The following is a 10,364-nucleotide window of genomic DNA, read 5'->3' on the forward strand; positions in this document are numbered from 1 at the left end:
TTCCTGTGGGTCTCTATTTTCATCTATGGGTGAAAGACCTGAGGCTCATGGAGGTCACACACCTCTGAAAAGGAAAATGAAGATTCTATTCCATTTTCCTCCTCTGACTCCAGAGTTGTGAGCTTCTCTCTCCACCACAGGCCTTGGGTGTGGAAAGGGAGCTGCCAGAAGTCAGCCCATGTAACCCTGTTACTCTCCTGATACACTCCAAGTGAGTGTGGGGAGTATTCTTTTTTTTCCACCTGGGCAGTGAGACTGTATGACTTAGCCAACCCATTGTTGGGAAACCCTTTTGGAGGGTCTAAACCATGCACTCTTATTGCACTTCTTTACCCAACCTTCACCAGGGCTTTGATTGAAGGAGGAGTGACCCCAAATACCTGCACTTTGATTGCTCTTGGAGGAGTGAAACACGTTTCTTTACCTTTATCTTCACTTTCTCTCAGCTCCTTTCACCTCCCTTCATCTTGCTCTGTGTTTGGCACTTGCTAGACTGAGGTTGGGGTGGAGAGGTCTACTATGAAGGCACCAAGACGAGAATTGGACAAGGATTTAACAGAGCCTACAGCCTATTTGAGGAACAGAAGTAACAAAAACAAAGAAACAAACAAACAAACAAAACAATGCCAGTAATTAAGGCAAGAGAGTATGTGGGTTGGAGAAGCAGCCACCAGCTCTTACTCCAGGTTAAAGCTGCTTCAAAGGGAGGAGGTATTTAACGTGCATCTCATGAGTGGGAGGTATGTACCCACAGGCTTGAGGTTCAAGATAGCAAAGAATATATATCCATTGTTTCTGATGGGAGGGACAGGTAATCTTTCAGAAAGGAGTTAGTTAGACTTCAAGGGAAGAGAACCCCAGGCCAAAAGAAAGAGATCACCAAAGACACAAGCACATTAAAGTGCATGTCATTATGGAGGAGCAGCCATGGGTAACCCATTGATTTGACCTATTCTGTCCTATATGGTAACCACTGGCCACATGTGACTACTGAGCACTTTATTTAATTTTTCAAGTACCTTGTAAATAATATCATCCTTTGAGAGAAGGGAGGTTTAAACAATCCTGGTATGTTTGGAGAGTGCAGATTCCTGGCCCCCCTCTAGTTCTCTGATGGAATCTCAGCATCATGGCCCTGGAAACTGCCTTTCCACAAGCTCTGCAGGTGATTCATCTGTGTCATGAGCCTTGAGAACCAGCTGTCCTGACACCTTGGTTCCACCTTTAAGCAGGTCTCTGCTAGCAGTCACCACAGAAGTAGCTGGTGCTCTGGGAATACCATTGGCAAAGGCTCTGTTCCTTGCAGCTAATAGGGAAAAAGTTGTCCCTGTGGCTGGCGTGACTTCTGTGACTGAGCCACCCAGAACTGTTGTAGGTCAGTGGGCACAACAGAAGACTAGAGTCCAGCCTTCCCTGCTAAGGATTTTACCCATTGCTCAGTGAGAAAGAACTCAAGATGACATGAGAGCTGCACCATAGTTAGGTATATTTCAATTTTTAATTTATGTTTGTTATAAATGTATTAAATTCACCATTCCTTAGAGTGTGCTCGATTCTCTTCAAACTTTGTTCTGCCTATAAAATCCCCAGCAAAGTATAATGCTGTGAGGTTAAAAGATCTTAAGTAGCCCTGGCTGGCATAGCTCAGTGGATTGAGCACGGGCTGCTAGCCAAAGTGTCGCAGGTTCGATTCCCAGTCAGGGCACATGCCTGGGTTTCAGGCCACGGCCTCCAGCAACCACACATTGATGTTACTCTCTCTGTCTCTTTCTCCCTCCCTTCCCTCTCTAAAAATAAATAAATAAAATCTTTAAAAAAAAAAGATCTTAAGTAAATACTTGTCAGTGTGTGGGGGGGGGAGGGCTTAATCCCCCTTAATCTTTATCAGACCCACCACCCAGCTGCCCCAAATCTACCTACAATTTAAGTCAGAGTGAGTATGCCAGGTATATAAATGCAATTTCACGACAAAACTCAAAGTCACTATGTGGCTGCCACGATACCTCTTCTATAAACATTCAGGAGCTGTCAGGGTGCCTGTTAAAATGCCTGTTAAAAGACATGGACACACCTGGCTGGTGTGTGGTAGTAGATTGAGTGCCGACCTGCAAACCAAAGTGTCCCTGGTTCTATCCCAGTCAGGGCACATGCCTGGGTTGTGGGCCAGGTCCCCAGTAGGGGGTGCTCAAGAGGCAACCACACACTGATGTTTCCCACTTTTTCTTTCTCCCTTCCCCTCTCTCTAAAAACAAATAAATAAATCTAAGAAACCCCCCAAATTTTTAAAAATACGTGGACACAATGGACCAACCAGTGGCTGTGGGGTCCAGAGCAGTGAAGCATAGCTGAAAATAATGACTTTCTGCCTTTCAGAATCACAGCCACCTTCTGGCCACTGAGAGCACAGATCTGGGAACTAGACACACCCATATCATGGCCCAGCCCAAGTCTCGCCATTTTCACATTCCAGCCCCCCATCCACTTTCCTCTTCCAAACCCACAGTTGCACTCAGTTGCAACATGGGGCTGAGTTTATAGGTCACACTCAGTAACTTCTTGTTGATTGACTAATTGATTAATTCTATCTCTGTGGGAGCCACCAGATTCTCATGTAACTGTGGGACTCCTTCCTGACTTTCTGCTAAAAAAAAAAAAGACTCTGGGATTGCTTCTTCTGCATGTGTTACCCCCCAACTTGGGTCAGGAAGGGCAACTGAAATCAGAAGCCCCAAAAGAAAGGTGGGGATGGTGGTAAACCTGGAGTGAGAGGAGTGAGTGGTTAAAAGAGGCTCAGGCCATTTCACCTTTTAAGGTTCTTAGATAGGAAATAAATAGCAAAACACAATTACATAAATTTGGGGAAAACTTAAACATAGATATTTAATGAATGATCACTTGAGTACCAAAAAAACAATGTAAGATAATTACATGAATTCTAGAAAATATTAACTCAAGGGGCTTATAGACTCTGTGTCCAGAAACAAGATACAACTGTGTATGATGAATATCTTCTCAAGAAATCTCTGTGATTACATTTATAACATTTTTGGATACAGCATCAACAGTCTAAATGGGTGGTCCTTTGTGAATGAGCTACTCAGGTGACCCTCTGCCCCTAATAAACCTCTCCAAGCACAGAGTAAGTGCTTAATAAACATTAATGATTTTAAGCATCATTATAACACCTTCAGCAAAGTTGAAACCAGTACACTTACTACAGAGTAATTCACTGCACACTGTGCATCAGTGTAACTAGTATTTGTATTTCATGACTTAGTTCAGGGAGCAGTTCCTTTTTGAAAAGGCCCCCACTTACCTGCTCAGAGTCAGTAATAGCCTTGTTCATGCTCCAGTGCAATTTTTCATACCTCTGAGCCATAACCATTAGTATTGTTCTAGTCCTTCCTCTGACCTCTAAAAGTTCAATGTGGCCTTGTATGTTTGAAAAATCAAATTGAATGAAAGTGATGTGCTCACTAAGAGCTAATGAGTAGTGCTCCCTTTCCCTCTGCCACAGCAACCAGCAATGTTCCAGACTGTGGCTGTCGGCCCCTTCCCTGGACTGAGAACAGCACAAGTAGAGGTCATGGGCATATAACATGAGCTCTGCCCTTAATGACACTGAAATTGGGTATTATTTGTTACTGCAGCATTAACTAGCCTGTACTGATTGATATAGTCTGTTTTAGACTCACTGCATTGTGATCATTCTGTTTAAATGTTTGTCTGTCTTCCTAACCATGAACTTTTTAAGGGCAAGGACTATGTATATCTTTCCTTTTATCGGATTGTGTTACTCATTTCTGATTCTGGAGCTCCAAGCACAGTGCTAGCTCATAGGTACATGAGCAAACCTTGCAAGTGGTCTGGTTAAGACATTGCTACATTCACTGATGGCATCATGATACAGGCACATCTATGCCTTTTTTGGAATAAGGTCTTCATATTCCTTGTTTTCCTCTCTTCTCATGATCCTTTGGCCCAAGAGATCACCTACCACCACATCATGGATTATTCCCATGTCTTTAGAGACTCTCCTGATTATATCAGACCTCCATTCACCCCACCACTTTTTCCCTCATTAATACATATATTCATTTATTCCTCAAATATTGTATGTCTACTATGTGCCAAAAAATTGCTATAGGCTGGGGATATGGTAATGCATAAAATGTAGACCTCAATCTAAGGGGGGAAAACAGACGAGCAACCAGATGTGAAATGTATCATAACAAAAAGCATTTCTGTTAACACAGGGGCATTCAAAAAATTTTTTCTAAGGAAAGAAAACCTTCAAATTTGAAAGATATTGCTGTAGTCTAATCCCCTTGTTTTTCAGACAAAGAAACTGAGGGCTTGCTGGGCCAGGGAGTTTGTCAGTCGGGCTTTTCAGCTCCCCTTGCTTAAGACAGCACAGAATGTTTTTGTGGAAATTAAAAAGCAAGAGCCAAACTGAATAAGCCTAGTGCCCCACCTATAAACAGACTGTGTGCTACCTATAATGAAACCCTCCTGGGCTGTGACATTGTCCTCCCTATGTGTGCACCAGCTCTAGGAGCCACGACTGTCCAGGGGCCACAATACAAGTAGCTGAGCCAACTGTGTCTGAGTCTGTTACGATTGTGGAGTTTAGGGCTTGGTGAAACTGGGCATGCAGTGAACTTCTTCCCTCTGAGGAAGTCAGGGTGGCATAGAATACGGGCCTTGGCCTGGACATATTTGGGTTCATATTCTGGTTCAGCAACTTAATAAACATGTGCTATCGTGCTAGTATTTTAACCTCTTAGACACTCAGTTTCTTCATCTATAAAATGGAGATAACAACATGGAGTTGTTGAGAAGATCCACTGAGTAATCTACATAAAGCACAGAGATCTGTAGAAATCCATACCGTATGGCAGAAGTGTAACTGAAAGCAGGTCCACTGCCTGCTGCTACAAAAGCCAATACTCAAAAGGCAGGTACTGATGTAAAGGAAAGTGGTTTGTTTTCAAGTGCCAGCCCCTTGGAAGATGGGGGACACATGTCTCAAAGCCCATCTTCCCCAGCTCAGTGGAGGCAGAGGTTTATATAAAGAGGCAGAGGAGAACAGAACAAAGAGATCAAGGGAGGGGGTTGGAAAGTTCTCTATGTGCAGACGAGCACAGTACATTCCAATAAGGCAAGTGATGGTCTGGTGTGCATCATCCTGGTTTAATCATCCTGGTTCCACAGTTGAAGGACAGCAAATTTCCTGGAGCTGGAATGCTTAAAGGTCTAAGTCTGAATCTTTTGAAATTAGTTCCTAGGATTCTTATACAAACAAGCTGCTTGTTTACCAGCTACCTATTAGAGTCAGCACACAGAAACAATGTCAAAAAAATAGTAGGGTGGGTTATAATTTCCAACTGTTACAAATCCTACTATCAATTTTTCTTCCATTCTATGGAAGTTGAGTGGTTGTGGCCAAAACATTTCAGAAAACTAGAAAAACTCAGGATCCAGTCTAGTTCATAGGTGAAACATACAATTTTACAGACAATTAGTCTAATTTCCATAACTGTGTATAATAGATTCTACTGCAACATAATTTTTCTGCTAAAATCACCCTCATTTTCATCAAAGAGCCAAATCAAGACCAATTCATTTACACCATTAAGTCCAGTTTTAATTTGGCCTGATTATTCACATAAACACAAGAGGAATAAAGATTAATCATATAAGCTCTCTTTTTTTAAGTTTAAGATTTTTAGACAACCTACATGACACATTTTTTTCTTAAAAATAATGTCTCCACTCCAAATAAATCAATATCAAAATAAATGAAGAGCTCAAGATAATGTCAGTCCCTTTGTCCTAGTCCTGGTGTGTGAAAAAAAAGCAACAGCCAGTTATGATGACAGGTGATAGAGCCAATTTGCCAAATTGTTAACATTTTTCCATTTCTAAATCATCCTGAAAGAAAACCATATATGGAGTCACACTGTCCTCACATAGTCCAGCAGAACTGGACTATGGACTACCATCTGGATTCATGTTTTCACCAATAAAGAACTGGCAGTTTCTGAAATTATCAAGGGCATGCTTGATTTTTTTCTGCAGCCCCTGTCATAAAAGGTTTTACTCTTTTCTGGCCTCTGTTCTTCAAGTTTCCCTTTGATTGATTTCATGTAATCTTTGGTGTACTTCTTGTAGGCTTCTTTTCTGAAGCTGGTTTCCTGCAAATGATGGTTCATGACAATATCAACACCTGTGATTACTGTGCTTTTACTACCTTTGCCCTTGGAGCTGTCAGCAGAGGCATTTCCACCAAGTGAGTCATCAGTGTTACCATCTGTTTTACTGACCATCTTCCCCTCTATGTACAGACACAGCCCATCTGTGACCTCCCAGATCTTGTAGATATCAGAGGACATCTCATAATGGCTGATGAGGTCCTGGTAGATGATCATGATGATGGCTGAAGGAAATGGTAGCAGTGCTGGCTGATCATGGCACAACCAGGGTGGTGCTCCAGGGTGAATGCGGGGAAGTGGAAAACCAACTTTGCCTGCAATACCTATAGGTTTGTGTAAACTCTTCAAGTTCTCTAGGTTCCCAACATGTCTTGAGGTTCTTCCTTGCCATCTCTCAGGAAGGCAACTTTTGCTCCTTACCTGGAGAAACTACCATCAACCACACAAATAAGTAAGGTATCAGGCTATTTCTCCAAAGAGCTTTCCTCGGCTCCAAAGTCAATCTTTATTCTTTAAAGCTTTTGTTGACTTTCCAAATCTAGGCATGTCACTCTCAGAATCGAAATTCCAGTAAAAGACTTGGTTAATAAAACCACAATTAGAAACTGGAAGAAATCAGATTCCTATTGGATTCATGCAAATAAACATATTGCCATGAAAATAATAATACTCATTAAGAGTTTTTAAATTCTGGAGGGATCAAGTAGGGAGAAAAATGTAAATGCATGAATATTGTTACAATTTACCAAACTTCTCTAAGAAAGCAAACAAGTTTTTTTTAATTACCCATATTTTGAACAAAGTCATTAAAACAATAATTATCCTCAGTTCATTCAGTCCCACAATCAGATCCTGTTTATCCCCATTATCCTCCAGGAGCTCTATGAATTCAGTCATTCCTCAGGGCCCCACAAAATCTCATCTATTTCAAAGGTGTGATTTGAAAATTTATTTTCAGAAACTCCTATTTTGGAATAAGTCAGAAGATGTAAGTAACATTTTTACAAATTCATCAGAGTAGAACAATGACTATCTCTAAATGACCAAAAAAATTTTGAAAATAACATAGTTATAGACCAGATTACAATGTAATTGAGAAAGGATTTGCTTTTTTTGTAACAACATTTTAAGATAATAATCAGAATTACAAATGAAAATACATCAGGCCAAGAAATCAATTAATTTGTTCCCCACTGTCAATCGTACCTGGGGCTTCTGCTGTGAAACAACAATTGGTTTTAGAAAATCAAAGGGAGCTTTTGGCTTTTTCATTTGTCATGAAAGTTATCACTTTGATTTGCCAACTATCTACATGCCTTTCTTTTTCTTTCTTAATTCTTTTCTCGCATTTTCATTTCCTTTCTTGAGTATTCCTTCTCCCATGTCCTTCCTGCCTGTGGTCACTTTCCTGTATCCTTTCTCACCGCTTTTTTCCACTTCTTCATTTCCTCCTCTTTTGGCTTCTTCCTGCTACACAATCCTTCTTCCACTTACACAGACCTCTGCAACTGTCCTGGTTCCTTTTAGTTTGCCCTTTTAACTTATCTAGAACAAATTGCTTTTAATTCTATTTGCTTCAAAATATATTGCCATAAATTATACCCTTTATTGCCAAAACCATATATTTTTCCCAACTTAATTAGAATTTTCAATTTTTAGTAACAACTAAAAGTAAGCAGTTAGCATTCTTAAGATTGACAAATTTATGAACATATTTCATAACTTTCAGAAATATTTTTTTCCCATTGACAAATAAATGTACATTTTTATTCTTGGTGATTACTGCATTCCTTTAGAGTGCTCAAAAGCGAGCTATTTCATTATCTAGTGACCTTGACAACTTTTAGGAGGCTCAAAAAAAGGCAGGGGAGATATTAGGCGTGGCACAGTTTTAGCTGCTTAAGTTTAAAAAATGCCAGTGTTTTCCTTTTCTTTCTGAGTTTTACTCTTTGAGAGGGGAATGAGATCTCTCCCTTTAAACCAGCAATTTAAATCCTTTCTGAGTAGAATCATTATGATGTAACAACATGGACTTTTGCATAAGAGATCTTATCAGATCATTAGAGATCTTAACTCATTCACCAGAATTTTGACAACAGTTGGAGACTGAGCCTGTGACGTTCCTTTCAAAACAGAAACAAAAATGAAATCTAAAGCAAAGACAAATTTCAAACAAGTACTTTCAAACTAAATCCTCTAAAAGGAGGGACTGGGACAGTAGACTTAGAATCTTATCCCACACCAACTTGTATAGCAAACCCCAAATGTGGAGATGGAGGATTCCTGGCACACACAAAACAGCAAAGATCAAACCAAGTCCCTAGAGATAAGAAGGCAAGCAAAGCAAGTATAACCAAAACAGACAGACAAAAGCTGTCAAACAGAAACAGATTTCCTCCCATAGAGGAATAGAGAAACAAAGCTAACAGACAATTGTTAGCTTTGTGGTATACAATGAGATAAGCCAGCAATACCCAAACCAAACCCAGAAGAGCACTCCAACCAAATCTCACATTGGGAAACTGGGACTTTCTTCTTGTCAATGAGCCATGCCTGCAGCTGAGAGGTGCCTATTAACTCCTACAGAATTCCAAATGGTTCAAAGAACCTAAGTGTTGGAGCAGGCACTCCTCATCATGCACCCCAGAGACTCACCCTGACTGGGCTCATTGGCCCACCAACAACCACAAAGCGTTTAGAGGCAGCTAATGCTTTGAGAGGGAGAGCAGGAAGGGTCCCTGGGATAAAGAACTCAGCAGCTGCTGGGAAATTCCTGCAGTCCCTGCTATGGGGTCAGCCTACCACAAGCAGCTGGGACTCCAGCCTGGGCCCTCTGGGTCCTACCAGAGTCCATGTTGTCCCCATCTGGAATTGCCAAAAACTGTAATTGAAAGCAGGTTAAGCTGCCTGCTGCTACAAAAGCCAAAACACAAGAGGTAGGTGCTGATGTAAAGGAAAGTGGTTTATTTTCAGGTGCCAGTCACCTGGAAGATGGGGAATTCATGTCACAAAACCCATCTTCCCCAACTCAGTGGAGGCAGAGATTTTTATAAGAAGTGGTAGGGGAATAAAAGAAAGACATCGCGGGAGAGGGTTAGAAAGTTCTCTACATACAGATGAGCACAGCCCATTCTGATAAGGCAAGTGATGGTCTGGTGTGCATCACCCTGGTTTAGTCATCCTGGTTCCACAATGAAGGTCAGGAAATCTCTCAGAACTGGGATGCTTGAAGGTCGAAGTCTGTATCTTTTGAAATTAGTTCCTATTATTCTTATATACACATGCAGTTCATCTATTAGTTACATTTTAGTCAGAGTCAGCACACAGAGACAATGTCAAAAGAATGGTAGGGTGGGTTACAATTTTCCACCACAATTTTCCACTGTTACATTGTTAGTGTTCCCAATGTCATGGTTAAATCAAGTAACACATGCAAAGTGCTTAGGCCAGAGGATGATCAATATAAATTAGTCATTATTTCACTATTAAATATATACAGAGCATGATATTCTTAAAAAGCCAGCTTTAGGTTTGAGTATGCCTAAATCAATACCCCCCAAAACAGAATATGTTTTGCCTGTGGATAATTTCATATGTATTTTTTCCTTGTATAGATTTGATGTTACTAAGGAGACAGAGTGTTTGCCTTGAAGCTCATTGAAGGTTCCAGCAGATTACATTTAGATGAACTGCTTGGCTTGAGAAAGGGACATGGATTACAGCCAGGCACCTCATGTGCACTGTTACCCAACCCTGTGAAAACAGTGAGATACTAAAATCTAATGCAAAATATCTGCTGTGCATCACCCAGAGTTTATAGAGCTCTTAAGCCTATGGAAATCACTTTTTGTGACCCATCAAAAGGATGCGCCAAAGATAAAGTTCAGACAATTCTGTACCAGAGCCAGCAGAGACTAGGTGCCACAAGCTGTCTCTCAGCTTTTTAGCATACACAGCCACAAAATGAACATAACATCCAGAAACAATCTTGCCAAAGGTCAGGCATTATCTGCAAGGGGACAGAATTGAAAATTGTCTGACAAGCAAAGACATTTTAAATCTCTTTGGTTCTCAGAATCTCCCTGTTGCTCCAGGCCAGGTCTCAGTCTCTATCACGTCAACAGCAGGGCAGGAAGAGACTGTGATGGA

General features: G+C 40.9%; 1 pseudogene; it reads right to left on the minus strand.

Moving 5' to 3' along the window:
* Window positions 1–5,892: 5,892 nt before the first annotated feature.
* Window positions 5,893–6,462, minus strand: LOC114500161 (annotated as a pseudogene).
* Between the last annotated feature and the right edge of the window lie 3,902 nt (window positions 6,463–10,364).

Source organism: Phyllostomus discolor, chromosome 6, assembly GCF_004126475.2.
Source record: "Phyllostomus discolor isolate MPI-MPIP mPhyDis1 chromosome 6, mPhyDis1.pri.v3, whole genome shotgun sequence".
Taxonomy (NCBI): domain Eukaryota; kingdom Metazoa; phylum Chordata; class Mammalia; order Chiroptera; family Phyllostomidae; genus Phyllostomus; species Phyllostomus discolor.